Source organism: Schistocerca nitens, chromosome 1, assembly GCF_023898315.1.
Source record: "Schistocerca nitens isolate TAMUIC-IGC-003100 chromosome 1, iqSchNite1.1, whole genome shotgun sequence".
Classification (NCBI taxonomy): Eukaryota; Metazoa; Arthropoda; class Insecta; order Orthoptera; family Acrididae; genus Schistocerca; species Schistocerca nitens.
The window spans coordinates 130887511-130903441 of record NC_064614.1 but is presented as its reverse complement, the minus strand read 5'-3'; the positions used below and the strand labels follow the sequence as shown (position 1 = coordinate 130903441).

General features: G+C 42.7%; 1 pseudogene; it reads right to left on the bottom strand.

The window, feature by feature from the left end:
* Window positions 1–3575: 3575 nt before the first annotated feature.
* The window catches only part of LOC126206905 (prostaglandin reductase 1-like), a 150655-nt pseudogene continuing 138299 nt past the window's right edge, over window positions 3576–15931 (bottom strand).

Sequence of the window (15931 nt, the reverse complement as noted above, 5' to 3'; positions counted from 1 at the left end):
AATCTGCAAATCATATTGAAGTGCCTGGCAGAGGATTCATCGAACCACCTCCACAATAATTCTCTATTACCACACTCTCAAACAGGGCGCTCGAAAAACGAGCATCTATATCTTCCCATCAAGCTCTGATTTTCCTTATTTTATTATGATAATCGTTTGTCCGTATGTAGGTCGGTGGCAACCAAATATTGTCGCATTCAGAGGAGAAACTTGGTTATTGGAAATTCGTGGGGAATTTTGCCGCAACGAAAAATGCCTTTGTCCGCATCTCATGGTCGTGCGGTAGCGTTCTCGCTTCCCACGCCCGGGTTCCCGGGTTCGATTCCCCGCGGGGTCAGGGATTTTCTCTACCTTGTGATGACTAGGTGTTGTGTAATCTCCTTAGGTTAGTTAGGTTTAAGTAGTTCTAAGTTCTAGGGGACTGATGACCATAGATGTTAAGTCCCATAGTGCTCAGAGACATTTGAACCATTTTTTTTAAATGCCTTTAATTTGATAGCGTACATCCCAAATCCTAAACCATGTCCGTGACACATTCTCCCTTATTTCGTGATAATGCAAAAAGTGTTGCTTTTCTTAGGACTTTTTCGATGTACTCCGACAGTCATATCTGGTAAGGGTCCCAGACTGCGCAGCAGTACTCCAAAAGAGGATGGACAAGGGTACTGTAGGCAGCCTGTTTATTAGATCTGTCACATTTCCTAAGTGTCCTGCCAATAAAACGCAGTCTTTAGTTCGCCTACCCCGCAACATTTTCTGTGTGTTCTTTCTAATTTAAACTGTTCGTAACTGTAATACCTAGATGTTCAGTTGAATTTGCGGCTTTGTTGTTAGAATGATTTATCGTGTAACTGAAGTTACTCATGTAGATAACCTCACACTTTTAATTCTTTAGGGTCACTTGCCAGTATTCGCACGATTCAGATATTCTTTCTAAATCGTTTTGCTGTTTGTTTTGATCTTATGATGAATTTACTAGACGAAAAAGACAGTATTATCTGCAGATAACCTAAGACGGCTGTTCAGATTGCCTGATAAATCGTTTATATAGATACGAAACAGCAGAGGGCTATTACATACGTAGGGGAACGCCAGAAATCACTTCTGTTTTACTCGATGACTTTCCGTCAATTACTACGAACTGTAACCTCCCTGACAAGAAACGACATATCCAGTCACAAAATTAGATGATATTCCCCTAAGCACGCAATTTCACTAAAGGTCGCTTGTGCGGTAGAGTGTCAAAAGCCTTTCTGAAATCTAAAAAAACGGAATCAATTTGAAATCCCGTGTCAATAGCACTCAACACTTCGTGTGAGTAAAGGGCTAGTCGTGTTTTACAAGAAAGATGTTTTATAAATTTGTGTTGACTGTGTGTCAATAGAACGTTCACATCGAGGTAATTCATAACGTTCGAAAATAATATATGTTCCAACATCCTTTATACCTCCATACAAGCTCTAATTTCTCTTATATTCGTAGTCCTTAAGTGAAATGTATGTTGGTGGCAGTATTATCAGTCTGAAGTCAGATTCAAACGTCAGTTATCTACATTTTCTCAATAGTGGTCGTCGAGAAGAACATCGCTTTCCTCCAGACATTCCAGTTTGAACTCCCGAAGCTTCTCTGTAATACTTTCGTGTTGTCCGAACGTACCGTACAAATCTTGCAGTCTGCCTGTGTGTTTCTTTTATTTATTTATTTAATCGGACCTGGTGCCGGTCCCAAACCGTCGAGCAGTGCCCTATAAACGGGATCCTTTACCGAACAACAAAACTTTCTTACAGTTCTCCTAAGTCGACCATTCGCCTACCTTACCACAATCATGAGCAGTGACGGGACTGACTGTATGTTACCGGTGGTTTTCTTTTTTTGCAGCTAAGCTAAACCAGTCGCCGTTTAACGGAGCCCAAATTTTCTTTTACAATCTTCTGTATATTATTCCTGTCGACTACTGTTTCTTCTTATATCACGTTATCAGTTGGGTCTTTTCCTCCACTCCCCCCCCCCCCCCCACAACTCCCCGTCAGGGACATGTCTTCAGTGCACTCTTCCCACCTATCCGTTCTCTCCTCTGCAATTAACAGCGGAGAAACCATTGCACATTTAATGTTACCGTCGTTTCTTTTAGCTTCAACGATGGTTGCTTTGACTTTTCTCTATGTTAAGTCAGTCGTTCCGACAATTATTTCTTTTTTGATTTCTTCACATTTTTCACTTAGCCGTTCAGCCTTTGCTTCCCTCATTTTATATACACTATATTCCTGAGAGGCGTATATTTCTGTATTTCTGAATTTTCCTGAATATTTTTGTAATTGTAGTTCCTTCTTTCGGCGATCAAGTGAAGTATTTCTCCTGTTACCGGTGTTATTTCTTTGCAGTTACCTTCCTGGCCCCTGTGTACGCTCTGTCAATAACATCTCAAATTTTTCTTGTTTAGTTACATTTCTTAGCTCTAGACTCCGCACTCGTCATTCGAAGTAGGCCAGTCAGAGAGCTTCTAAGCCAGTGCAAATGTTTACCTCAGACAAATCCCAACAACAGCTCATCCAGTCACATTTCTTCAACTTCTTAGGCCAAGCACACTTTTTGGAAATGAGCCGAACAGAGAGCTTCGTATCGCTTGGATGGGAGGGGTATACCATCATTCTCGTCCAGTGCTATTGATAACTTCATAGCGTCTGCGTGACATAGGACATTTTTGCACTATTGCCAGTGTTATTTACATCGGGTGCTTAAAATGGGGAAACGTTATACTATGAGGAGCTTCAGAGGATAGAGTAGCGTTATTTTGCTTGATTTTTCTGTTTTCGATATACCTTTTGCGAGCAATATATCCCTAAACATATTTGGATGAACACGTGGGAGTCGCAACAGGTACTAGCGTAATGCCGTAGCGGCTTTTTTCGTCTTACTTTTGTTTGCTAAATCTGGAAGTATTTGTACACAAATTGTAAAGTCATATACTCTAGTTTTGCACTGTAGATGTTGTTATTGTTGTCGTGGTCTTCAACCCAAAAATTGATTTGATGGAGCTTTCCATCTATCCTCTGCTGACTTTCCTATTTCATTTCTGATAACTAACCCTTCGTCTTCTTTTGTATTTCTTTCCCCGTTTCAGCCCACCCTGTGCTGATGCTGCCTCTGAAACTCTCAACAACGTTTCCCTCACATTATCTAGGTCCCATCTGCTTACGTTCCTACATTTCTGAAATTTCCACAGTTCAGATGTGCAGTTCATGAGCGATAAATTATGGTCAGATTCAACATATTCCCCTGGAAATATCTTGGAGTTAAAATTGTGATTTCGAAATCTCTGTTGAACCTTTATATGATTAAACTAAAACATTCCACCGGCCAGAGTGGCCGAGCGGTTCTAGGCGCTGCAGTCCGGAACCGAGCGACCGCTACGGTCGCAGGTTCGAATCCTGCCTCGGGCATGGATGTGTGTGATGTCCTTAGGTCAGTTAGGTTTAATTAGTTTTAAGTTCTAGGCGACTCATGACCTCAGAAGTTAAGTCGTATAGTGCTCAGAGCCATTTAATCCTCGAATTCCAGCCAAACATACGAATGCGTCACACCTTGACGACAGTTTTCCCCAAATTTTCACCCCTGAGCATACCGATGAAAGCTTTCGGCGTGTTTTCGAAGCCCTCCGTGACGGTCTCCCTGTATTTGTGCATTCCCTCCCTGATCCACTGTGCCATCTCGAGGAAGGCCTTATTCCACGGATCCAGCCACCTGGTCACCATGAAACCCTCCATTACGAGTTCCTTCCCGACCAAGTGCATCTGGACGACGGGCGCCATGGCCACCTTCGTCTCGTTGCAGACAGAGATGCAGCCACACACGGAGATGCGGCCGCGCTGACGCATGTTGCTGATCACCGCAATACTCTGTTCGCCTCCCACGTTGTCGAAGTAGACGTCAACTCCATCTGGGGCAGCCTCCTTCAGCGCCTTGTCCAAGTTCACCGCCTTGTAGTTGAAGGCGTGGTCAAAACCTAGCTCCTCCTTCAGCCACTTGACCTGCAAATAGGATAAGACACTGGGAGAAAGTTATTAAACTACAATAAAAGTGAAAACATGGTGCGTTGATGCTTAGAAGCACAAAGTACGTACGAGGGGGAAAAACCACTAGACCAATGAGTGCTTGGTCATAAATTCGGGTGCTAGCCTAGCCTGCACTTTGCACTGTTGTGTTTGACCACGGTGTTCAGTGTATTTTTGAGTGCATTATGTCGGAGATAAGTGAATTGCAAATAGGGAGGTTTGTTGGTCCTCTGATGGTGGATGCTTCAGCAAATATGGTGTACCAAATATTTGATGTCTGAAGAGACGTCGTATCAAAGATTTATACTACATATAGGGAAAGCGGCAAAAGGTCATCCGCTAAGTCAATGCTGATGAAAGTGTGTGTCGAGTGACCGTAACAGACGCCCATTGAAGAGAATTGTGACGAAAAGTAAGAGGATGACGGCTGAAAATGTCACTTTAGAACTGAATTTCATAATCATTGTGAAACCTGCCAGCAAATGGGACCTGCCAGCACTATGGGACTTAACGTCTGTGGTCCTCAGTCCCTTAGAACGTAGAACTACTTAAACCTAACTAACCTAAGGACAGCACACAACACGCAGTCATAACGAGGCAGAGAAAGTCCCTGACCCCGCCGGGAATCGAACCCGGGAACCCGGGCGTGGGAAGCGAGAACGCTACCGCACGACCGCCAACTGCGGACCTGATAGCAAAAAACAGGAAGTCCATAAAAGGAAAACGTATTACCGAGACCATATAACCTGAAAAAATGGTGCAATGGAAGTAAGCCACTTGGTAGGATTAGTTTTCAGAATGAACCTTTCCCTTTGCAGCGGAGTGTGTGCTGATATGAAACATCCTGGCAGATTAAAACTGTATGCTGGACTGACTCGTACATTTCCCAGGCTGTGGCTAAGCCATGTCTCCACAATATTCTTGCTTCGAGATCTGCTAGTTCCGCATGGTCCGCGTGTGAGTTTCTGTGAAGTTTGGAAGGTAGAAGACGAGTTACTGGCAGAAATGAAGCTGTGAGAACAGGCGTTATTTGTGCTTGAGTAGCTCAGATGACAGAGCACTTGCCCGTGAAAGACAAGGTCCTGAGCGCGAGTCTCGGTCTGGCACTCAGTTTTAATACTGCAGGAAGTTTTAGGATCAGTTTTCCTCCCAAAGCTGTTTCCAATTTCTGAGCGAATCTACGTCCCAAAACTGAAACACAGCGGTATTCCGGTGAAGATTTGGTCTGCCATATCCTGGTATTCCACGGGCACCGTGGCTCCTTTACGGGGTCGCATTAGTGCCGAGGATTATATGACCATTTTGCTGATCAGGTCCATTCCATTATACACTACTGGCCATTAAAATTGCTACACCAAGAAGAAATGCAGATGATAAACGGGTATTCTTTGGACAAATATATTATACTAGAACTGACATGTGATTACATTTTCACGCAATTTGGGTGCAGAGATCCTGAGAAACCAGTACCCGCAACAACCACCTCTGGCCGTAATAGCGGCCTTGATACGCCTGGGCATTGAGTCAAACAGAGCTTGGATGGCGTGTACAAGTACAGCTGCCCATGCAGCTTCAACACGATTCCACAGTTCGTCAAGAGTAGTGACTGGCGAATTGTGACGAGCCAGTTGCTCGGCCACCATTGACCAGACGTTTTCAATTGGTGACAGATCTGCAGAATGTGCTGGCCAGGGCAGCAGTCGAACATTTTCTGTATCCAGAAAGACCCATAACGGACCTGCAACATGCGGTCGTGCATTATCATGCTGAAATGTAGGGTTTCGCAGGGCTCGAATGAAGGGTAGAGCCTTGGCTCGTAACACATCTTAAATGTAACGTGCACTATTAAAAGTGCCGTCAATGCGAACAAGAGGTGACCGAGACGTGTAACCAATGGCACCCCCTAACATCACGCCGGGTGATACACCAGTATGGCGATGACGAATACACGCTTCCAGTGCGCGTTCACCGTGATGTCGCAAAACATGGATGGGACCATCATGATGCTGTAAACAGAACCTGGATTCATCCGAAAAAATGACGTTTTGCCATTCGTGCACCCAGGTTCGTCGCTGAGTACACCATCACAGTCACTCCTGTCTGCGATGCAGCGTCAAGCGTAACCGCAGCCACGGTCTCCGAGCTGATAGTCCATGCTCCTGCAAACGTCGTCGAACTGTTCGTGCAGATGGTTGCTATCTTGCAGACGTCCCCATATGTTGATTCAAGGATCGAGACGTGGCTGCACGATCCGTTGCAGCCATGCGGATAAGATGCCTGTCATCTTGACTGCTAGTGATATGAGGCCGTTGGGATACAGCACGGCGTTCCATATTACCCTCCTGAACCCACCGATTACATATTCTGCTGACAGTCATTGGATCTCGATCAACGCGAGCAGCAGTGTCGTGATACGATAAACTGCAATCGCGATAGGCTACAATCCGACCTTTATCAATGTCGGAAACGTGACGGTACGCATTTCTCCTCCTTACACGAGGCATCACAACAACGTTTCACCAGGCAACTCCGGTCAACTGCTGTTTGTGTATGAGAAATCGGTTGGAAACTTTCCTCATGTCAGCACGTTGTAGGTGTCGCCACCGGCGCCAACCTTGTGTGAATGCTCTCGAAAACTAATCATTTGCATATCACAGCATCTTCTTCCTGTTGGTTAAATTTCGCGTCTGTAGCACGTCATCTTCGTGGTGTAGCAATTTTAATGGCCAGTAGTATACAATGTTTGCTCCCACTCATGTGTTCCAGGACAAGATGGTCCTTTTTCACACAGCTTGCATAGTCCATGACTGGTTATTTGGGCATGAGAAGAAATCGCCGGATCTCCCATGGCCACCACAGTCAGCTGAAAACCATAGGGGATCAGTTTTTATCCATTACGAGACGACTGAATGATGTTCTGAATGCCAACCGTTTCTTGACAGCGTATTAGCCATAGATAATCCTGTGTTTTTGGTGGTTAATTTAATTTTCTCCACCACCTGTATCGGAAAGATCAGACAGATAGTTGGCTGCATTGCTAACACTGCAGAATGTGAGGAGATGGAATCACGATAGTAGTTTGGCACCGGTGTTACCAGAAAGACTAATACCATGAAAAGATAGTGGTAGCATCCGACTTGATCTGAATAGCGAGGTGGCTATAATGAATCCAAGCGGAGGTTACGTATTAGCACAGTTTCACCGCGAATCTTCGGGAAGCGATTGCTTGCAGATAGATTTAGATCTCGGTTGCCCAAGTGACGTTTATCGATTACAGCAAACCATAGAAAACGCAGTCTTCCATGATGTAGAGATAAACGCAAGTAGAACAATAAGTCGCTTTCTGTGCTGTTTAACAGTGAGCCTTGCTTATGTTGTCAGATCAATGTGTCTATAGACTATCAGCTGAAATATGTGAGGAAGCAGCTATTGGATACAAGAACTGAACTGCTTTACTATTCATTGCAGGGGAGGTTTACTGCTCGACTGTATTTTTCCTGATTGGCGAAATCTGCTGTCATACCATTCTGGACCAGTGTGCCAAACGACACACTCCAGCGGAGCAAACAGGAACCATCAGCGCGGTCACACTACAAAAGCACTGAGGTCTCACGGATTACTGGTAGTCATGTCAGAACCTTGATTTGACAAACATAGAGCATGTCTGGACTAAGATGGGGTAACGTATAATTTCATAGCAGCCTCCATAAAGTAACAGTCATGAGCTGATACAGTCGGTGTTTCGGGCATCCAAGAAATTTCTAAAGATGAAGTTTGTCAGCATCAAAACAATACGACGGGAGCTCCATAAGCAAGAAATTGCAGGGTGAGCTGTAATTCCAAAACCACTCATCAGTAATGCAAATGCCCGTAACAGGAAAACGTGGTGCCGAAGCCTTAAAACCTGGACTTTGGAGCAACGGAAGAGTCACTTGACCTGATGAGTCTTGTGGCACACTGTTTCCAACTTCTGACCGAGTTTACATCTCAAGAGTGTAACATGGCGGGATTTCGGTGATGATTTGGGCAACAACATCGTTGTGTTCCGAGGGTAATATGTGTACTTTGAAAAGTCGCATTACTGCCGAGGACCAAGTGACCCTTTTGGTGATCAGGTCCATTCTACAGAAAAATGATGATGATGTTGACGAGGATGATGATGATGGTGATGGTGATGGTGATGATGCTTTGTTCCAATACGACAGGGTCCTTTTTCACACAGCTTACATCGGTTAGGAATTGTTTTGTTTGAGGATGAATTGTTGCGTCTCCCCTAGCCACCACAGCCAGCCAATTTCGAAATTATTAAGCCTACATTTGGAGAGGAAAGTGTTTGATCGCTATTTGCCTCCATCATTGCCATCTAGGGTTGCCACTATTTTGAAGGAAGAATTGTATACGATTCCCTTGAGGACCATACAGGACCTATATTTATCCATACCGAGACGAATGGAAGCTATATGGAACGCCAACTTGTTTCCTACATGATAAGGGTGTAGCGTTATTGGTGTATCCATATTTTTATCAACCCTCTGTCTTCTATCAATTTCAAAACAATGTTCGCATCAGAGAATATATAAAAATAAAAAAGGTTTCATAATAAAGGTTGAAGTTTTAATGGGCTGTAAGCTACACATATAATTATCATCTGTTAAGCAATCTGCATATAGTAAAATATACCATTAATACTTGTCAGTGGAAGTCTAACGAAAAAAAGCCACAGTGCAGAACACTTGTTCCCCTGAATATGTCGGACAATTCATCGACTCATCACTTTGGGCAATACACCAACTCTCTCCCCACCCAGTTCAAAGCTTGTGGTCTAGAGGCTAGCATTGCTATCTCTAAATCACGGGGTCTCGGGGATTTGATTCCCGGCCGGGTTGGGTATTTATCTATGCCCGGGGATTGGGTGTTTGTGTTGTCTTCATCATTTCACCGTCATCCTCATCATTAGTGACAGTGGCTAGTTTGGACTGTGAAAAAATTTGGACTTTGTACGTGCGCTGATGACTGGACGGTTGACCGCCCCGCAAAACAAACATAATGATTATTATCTCCCCACCCTCATACTAGCTTCCCAAACACAACTAAGCTCAAGTATTTTTAGCTGAAAGAAAACTGTCCTAGCTATAAATCAAAATTATTTCCTAGTCTTGACTTTAACAATGATTTATGGGAAAAATTTCAAGGTACTAAGGTAACATGAAAATCTTCTAGATATACCCAGTCGAGAACCCTCTTGTCCAGCTCCCAGTTGACTGACTTTGGCTGCACATAAGGGACCTCTATGATAGGCAGAAATCGGAAACAGTCAGAAGCAAAGAAGAAAAAAGAAGCCTGTTTGTTGTCAATAATTATTGCTTTAACGTGACTACGGATTACCTGGCCTGGGCCACTTGCCCTGAGTAAAAGCTTGAAGATGATTAACACTTGTTGCGTTCTTCTTTTGGTCGTTCATATATTGACACTAAAAAATATACAGTGTGATTCAGTTGCCCCAACCACTGTTACTTTTATGCAACCCGAAATGTTATAGGTGGCCTTCGTAAACCACGAGCGAGATTTTCATATTTTCTCGCTCGCTGCTCGAAAACTATTAGCCCTATGGAAAAAGTAAACAAAACCTTTCTGTAGGAAATTCAGTGTTTTCGCCAGAGGCCGAAGTTTTCGAGTAATTCGAGGAAAACGTACAAAAGTGACCTCCAAACGCACTCCGTCTCCACTGGTGAAGATTTCTAGTTTGCTGTTCACGATAATCCTTCATACTACTGCACGAATATTTGCAATTGCACGGATTATTTCCCACATTTCATCACCTGTTTTGGTCTTAATTGGCTGGCATCATTACCCTACCGGCTTAGTCATGCGCTTAAAATTGAAAACTGAAGTTTGCCTAGGTTTTACCTAATACTTTCGTGGATTCTAATAGTATACGATAAGCAATTACACAGTTGTATTCGTCAGATCTTCGTAGTACAAAACTACTTTGCTCGTAAGGTGTAAGATTGAATCGAATTGTTAGAGTCATTAGTTTTAGGGCAAAGTTTAAAAAAGTCATTTTTCTTCTGCTGCTCTAACGGTCACGTTAACGAATTGTCCAACAATACTGGTAGCATAAAAGCCCAATCAATAGAGATCACAAAAGGTCGGATATCGGGAAGTTTGAGTAGTCGAAAATTTTTGTACAGTGGTAGGTCCCACGAACAATGTAGCAGAAAACCTAAGTAGTGACGGATGAGTGGGGGGTGGAGGTGCGTTTGAGGGTCCTTTTTGTACGTTTTTTCTTGAATAACTTTAAAACTGTAGCCTCTAGGGAAAACGTAAGTCATGACAAAATTTAACTGCATTAAAATGCCTACAAAAAGGTACTATACTGTTTCTTTGTAAGCATAATCGATTCACGTAGCAATCAACAAAATATAAAATGTTTCAGAACAAAAATAGTCTCGGTTGCGAAATCAATCAATGTCAATGAGGCGTTTCACTATTTTGGCGCATCATCAGATTGTCCATAAGAAAAAGAAAATAAAACAGTTACATACAAATGGGGGAAAAGGGGATGCTCCTATATTGCACGGCTACGCAGACAATGTGAACTAAGAGTAATAAAACATTAGGACGTCAAACGGACCGTCTTGGAGCAGGAGAGACACCACAGGTCATTTTAATTTCCACTGTCTATACTTTTACGAATAAATTCATAAAACTTTGTCAGCATGGCCAGGAAGAATTAAGGATTCACAATCACAGCAGTGGAAGTTAAAAAAAAAAAAAAGAAAATAAATTTTTTTTACATGTGAAAGTTCATCATTTTTTTCACTTCTATTGGCTGCGTTTATTGCTATAGGTACACGTTTGTTCATTAGTACGAGAGATTCTTCGATGAATTTTGCACAGCATATAAACCATACTTACAAGTATATGAAACTCTAGAAATTATTTAATTTATGAAAAAATGAGTGTGCTGTTATATTTTAAACTTCATGTTTAGAAAAAACTCAAATTTTATAGTTTATTATCTCAATTTTTACCACAGTTTTTAATAGATTTGGAAAATTCTACAGTTTCATACACTTATAGGTATGGTTTTTATGTTGTGCAAAATTTATGGAAGAATCTCCCTTACTTATGAAGAAAAGTGTACATATAGCAATAAATGCATCCAATGGTAAGTGAAAAAAGGTGAAAGACAAATGTTAAAATATAAATTATTTTCTGATATTTTTGAAGTTCCATCACTGTAAGTGCAAATCCTGAATCCTTTCTCGTCATTCTGACAAAGTTTTATGAATTTATTTTGAAAAGTATAGACAGTGGAAATTAAAATGTCCTGTGGTGTCTCTCCTGCTCAAAGTCGGCCCGTTTGAAGTCCTACTCACCTTAACGTAAAAGTAGCTGGATACGTCACGAATCAGTCATAAAACCACATATAATGTAAAGTAGACACCAAGATAACTGGATATACACTGAAATTGCACAGAAATTGGTGTAGGCTTGCATGTTCAAATACAGTGATACGGAAACAGGCAGAATACGGCGCTGCAGTCGGTAACGTCTATATAAGACAACAAGTGTCTGGCACAGTTGTTATATCGGTTGCTGCTGCTACAATGGCAAGTTATCAAGATTTAAGTGAGTCTGAACGTGGTGTTATAGTCGGCGCACGAGCGATGGGACACAGCATCTTCGAGGTATAGACGAAGTGGGGATTTTCCCACGACCATTTCACAAGTAAGCCGTGAGTTTCTGAAATACGGTAAAACAACAAATCTCCGACGTCGCTGCGGCTAGAAAAAATCCCGCAAGGACGGGACCAACGACGACTGAAGAGAATCGTTGAACGTGATAGAAGTGCAGCCCATCCGTAAATTGCAACAGATATCAGTGCTGGGCCATAAACAAATAACAGCGTGAGAAGCCTTCAACGAAACATCATCCATATGGGCCCACTCGTGTACCGTTGGTGACTGCGCAATACAAATCTTTACGCCTCGTCTGGGCCCCTAAACACAGACATGAGACTGTTGATGACTGGAAAAAATTGCCTGGTCGGAGGAGTCTCGTTTCAAATTGTATCGAGTGGATGGACGTGTACAGGTATGGAGGCATCCTCATGAATCCATGGACCCTGCATGTCAGTATACAACAGAATGTATTTATGGTTCATCTAAATTTTATGTAATTTTTTGCTTTAAAATTTTCGTATACTGATACTATATTTATTGCATACGTAAAATGAGCTCTACCGAAGTTTGAAGTTCTTTGCATTGTATGGTAATAGTGTATGTAAAATGCCAGGTACGTTGTTCATTACGCTAAATAATTTCCTGATGACATTTTGTATTTAAAAATATTTGTGTGTATCAACTGTTCATGTTGATGTGCATTTAACAATTTAAGGAACAATGTATGAAATAAGTGTTATATAAAAGCCAGTGTGCTTTTGTTTGAAACGAAAGTGGTTCTGGGGAGTGGAAAAGGTGGCAAGGGCGAACTGGCGCGCTACCTAGAGCAAGCGTGGGAAGTAAGTCACACAATAGGCAGCGGTTCAGATGGTTGAAATGGCTCTGAGCACTATGGGACTTAACATCTGAGGTCATCAGTCCCCTAGAACGTAGAACTACTTAAACCTAACTAACGTAAGGACATCACACACATCATTGTCCGAGGCAGGATTCGAACCTGCGACCGTAGCGGTCACGCGGTTCCAGACTGAAGCGCCTAGAACCGCTCGGCCACAACTGTCGGCGAGGCAGTGGTAGTGGAGGCAACGCATTTATGGTGCAGGAGAATCTTTGCCTGCAAATTTGCACAAAAATGCCTCGTATGAAGACTGCAAACGGCTTACGGCACAGCTGCGAGTTGTTGGGCCATTGTATGTAGAACTGACCGACGCCAAGGAGAGAAATTGAGCCCATACGACAGGGTAGTTGCTTGCCGTACTGTGGGTCGTGTAGTCGCTTTAATTCTTCGCCACACGCAAGCCAACAGCCAGCAGATAAAATTTTTTTGGTGTTCAACTTTTGTACAGCTTGAACCATTAATAGAAACTGTTTTTTATTACAGGATAATCATTCTTGAACTTTAAAGTAACTGGCTCACCTACATCAATATAGGATTACTTCCAGGTATTTGGTTAACCCAAGAATCCTGTTTGGACTTATTAAGTGCCAGCTTAATATAAAGAGGAACAATTTAAATTGTTATTGTGTAAATAATGAGAGTAATAGCTTTTGATAGTAAATTCCACTAATAAAGACGTTTTCTTGAAATGAAATGTGCAGTACAAACATTTGTGCTTTAGTATATAAGTATTTTAGTATTTAAGTTGATTGGCTATAGACAGTGCTTTCCTAAAGGTCCCCAAAATGTTTTAGCTTCCTTGAAATTATCTACTGGTCTCTTCTCTCTTTTAAAAACGTATTGTTTAAGGGTGTAGTGGTCAAAAAGACATTCCAGTGTCTGCACCAACATAGTTTACATGGAGTTAAATTTATTTGTAGAAGCAATTTAAACAGTAGCAAGATAGTACGCAAAATTCATGCTTTTGTTTTTCCAACAGTTCACTGTTTCATTGCCTGGATAGGTTGTCGACCGTTAATACATACTTGAAAGCACTGAATGAACTTGGAACTGAGTTGTCCTAGCTTCAACACAGTGCTACGCGTATTCACACTGCGTTTCTTTCTAACCGCTGGGTAAGATCTTACGAAAATTCTAGAATAATCTGATTTACTTATCCATTAGACACAACACAAGGTAATAATAATAATGAGTGTACGGCATTTGTGGCCGGGAGACCCCTCGCGGGGTGGTTCGGCCGCCGCTCAATAAGTTCTTTAACGCCATTACGGCGACTTGCAAGTGAATGAGGATGAAATGATGATGAAAGACACGCAACACCCCGTCATCTCTAGCAGAGAAAATCCCTGACCCCGCCGGGTATCGAAGCCGGGACCCCGTGCGCGGGAAGCGAGAACGCTACCGCAAAACCACGAGCCGCGGACAATACAAGGTGAAATCCTGTGAAAAGACTAAGTCTACTGATTAGCTTTTCCTATTCACAGATTTATCCTACCGCAATGTACTTTATTTGGTGACTAAACTAAGTGTAATAAGAGGGCTATACGTGGCAACATAGGGTTTTCTGTTATTTAGGTAAAAGTATACTAAAGGACAATAGTAGTGGCTGGGTTATAAGCAGGGAACTGTTCAAGCTGGTGGAGCCTCTGTAATGGTGTGGGCGTGTGCATTTGGAGTGATAAGGAAACGATTCTGACAGATGACACGTATGTAAGCATTCTGTCTTATCACCTACATCCATTCATGTCCAGACAGCATTCCGACAGACTTGGGCAATTACAGCAGGACAATGCGACACCCTACACGTCCAGAATTGCTGGAGAGTGGCTCCAGGTACACTCTTCGAAGTTTAAACACTTCCACTGGCCACCAAACTCCCCAGACAAGAACATTGTTGAGCATATCTGGTATGCCTTGGAACGTGCTTTTCAGAAAAGATCTTTACCCCCTCGTGCGCTTACGGATTTATGGACAGCCCTGCAGGATTCATGGTGTCGATTCCCTCCAGTACTATTTCAGACATTAATTTGAGTGCATGCCACGTCGTCTTGTGGCACTTCTACGTGCTCTCGAGGGGCTTACACGACATTAGGCAGGTATACCAGTTTCTTTGGCTCTTTAGTGTATAATCCATCCGTTATGAAACGTCTGAACCATAAAGTGGATCTAGTGAAAGGAGAGAAACAGCCAGAATAACACAGAGAAAGTACAAATATGTGGCGGGAAAATTTTGCATGATTATCGTAAGTCTACATTTTATAACTTTTGTTTCTTTATTTTAACGACTAGAAATATGTCTTTCTCTTGTTGGCGATGCATAAGACTACAGCAGATCAAAATACCTTGAAGTTTTATCGATTCACAATGCATACGCTATGGATGTAGTACAAAATTTAGCTGCTTTACTCCGTCTGACGGAGTTTTAATGACATATTGTTATTCGTTGTTTTTCATGTAAGCATTTTACCTATTCTTTATGGTTTAGATGGGAGTGTTTTCATTTTATTTTTGGGTTTTATGCTTCTCTACATTGGTTTGTTTATATGAATTTTAATTACTAGTTTTAGACTTTTGTTTTTCGAAAATGTGCCTTAAGCCGACCATTCGCGCCATCTGGGTACTTGTTGCCGCATTATATGCGGCTCCTGTATCTCCGTTTGCCACACTAATTTTTGTGTGCGCGTCAATACACACTCTGTGCCGTGTGCGGTTCATACCACTATTTTGCAGCCGTGGCCCTATCTTGTACTGCCACGGCGTAGCCGAATGGTGCGCTCAAGGTAACATACATTCCCTACCTTAGTAGTCTAATTTTCAACGTTGTTCTGTGGCATCACATCTTAAATGCTTCGATTCTGTTACAGTTTTCCCACAGTCCATGTTTAACTACCATATTTTGCTGTGCTACGGCCTCGCCGCAGTGGTAACACTTGTTCCAAGTTAAGCACTGTCGAGCTGGGCTAACGCTTGGATGGGTGACCATCCCGTCTGCCGAACGCTGTCGGCAAGCGTGGTGCACTCAGCCCTTGTGAGGCAAACTGAGGAGCTACTTGACTGAGAAGTAGCGGCTGCGGTCTCGTAATCCTACATACGACCAGGAGAACGGTGTGCTGGCCACATCCCCTCCTTATCGGTATCAAGTGACACCTGTGGATTGAGGATGACGCGACTGCCGGTCGGCACCGTCAGTACCGTTTGACCTTCATGGCCTATTCAGGGGGGGGGGCGGGAGGGTTAGTTTTATGTTTTTGTGCTCCAGACGTACATCCTCAGAAATTTCTTCCTCAAATTAA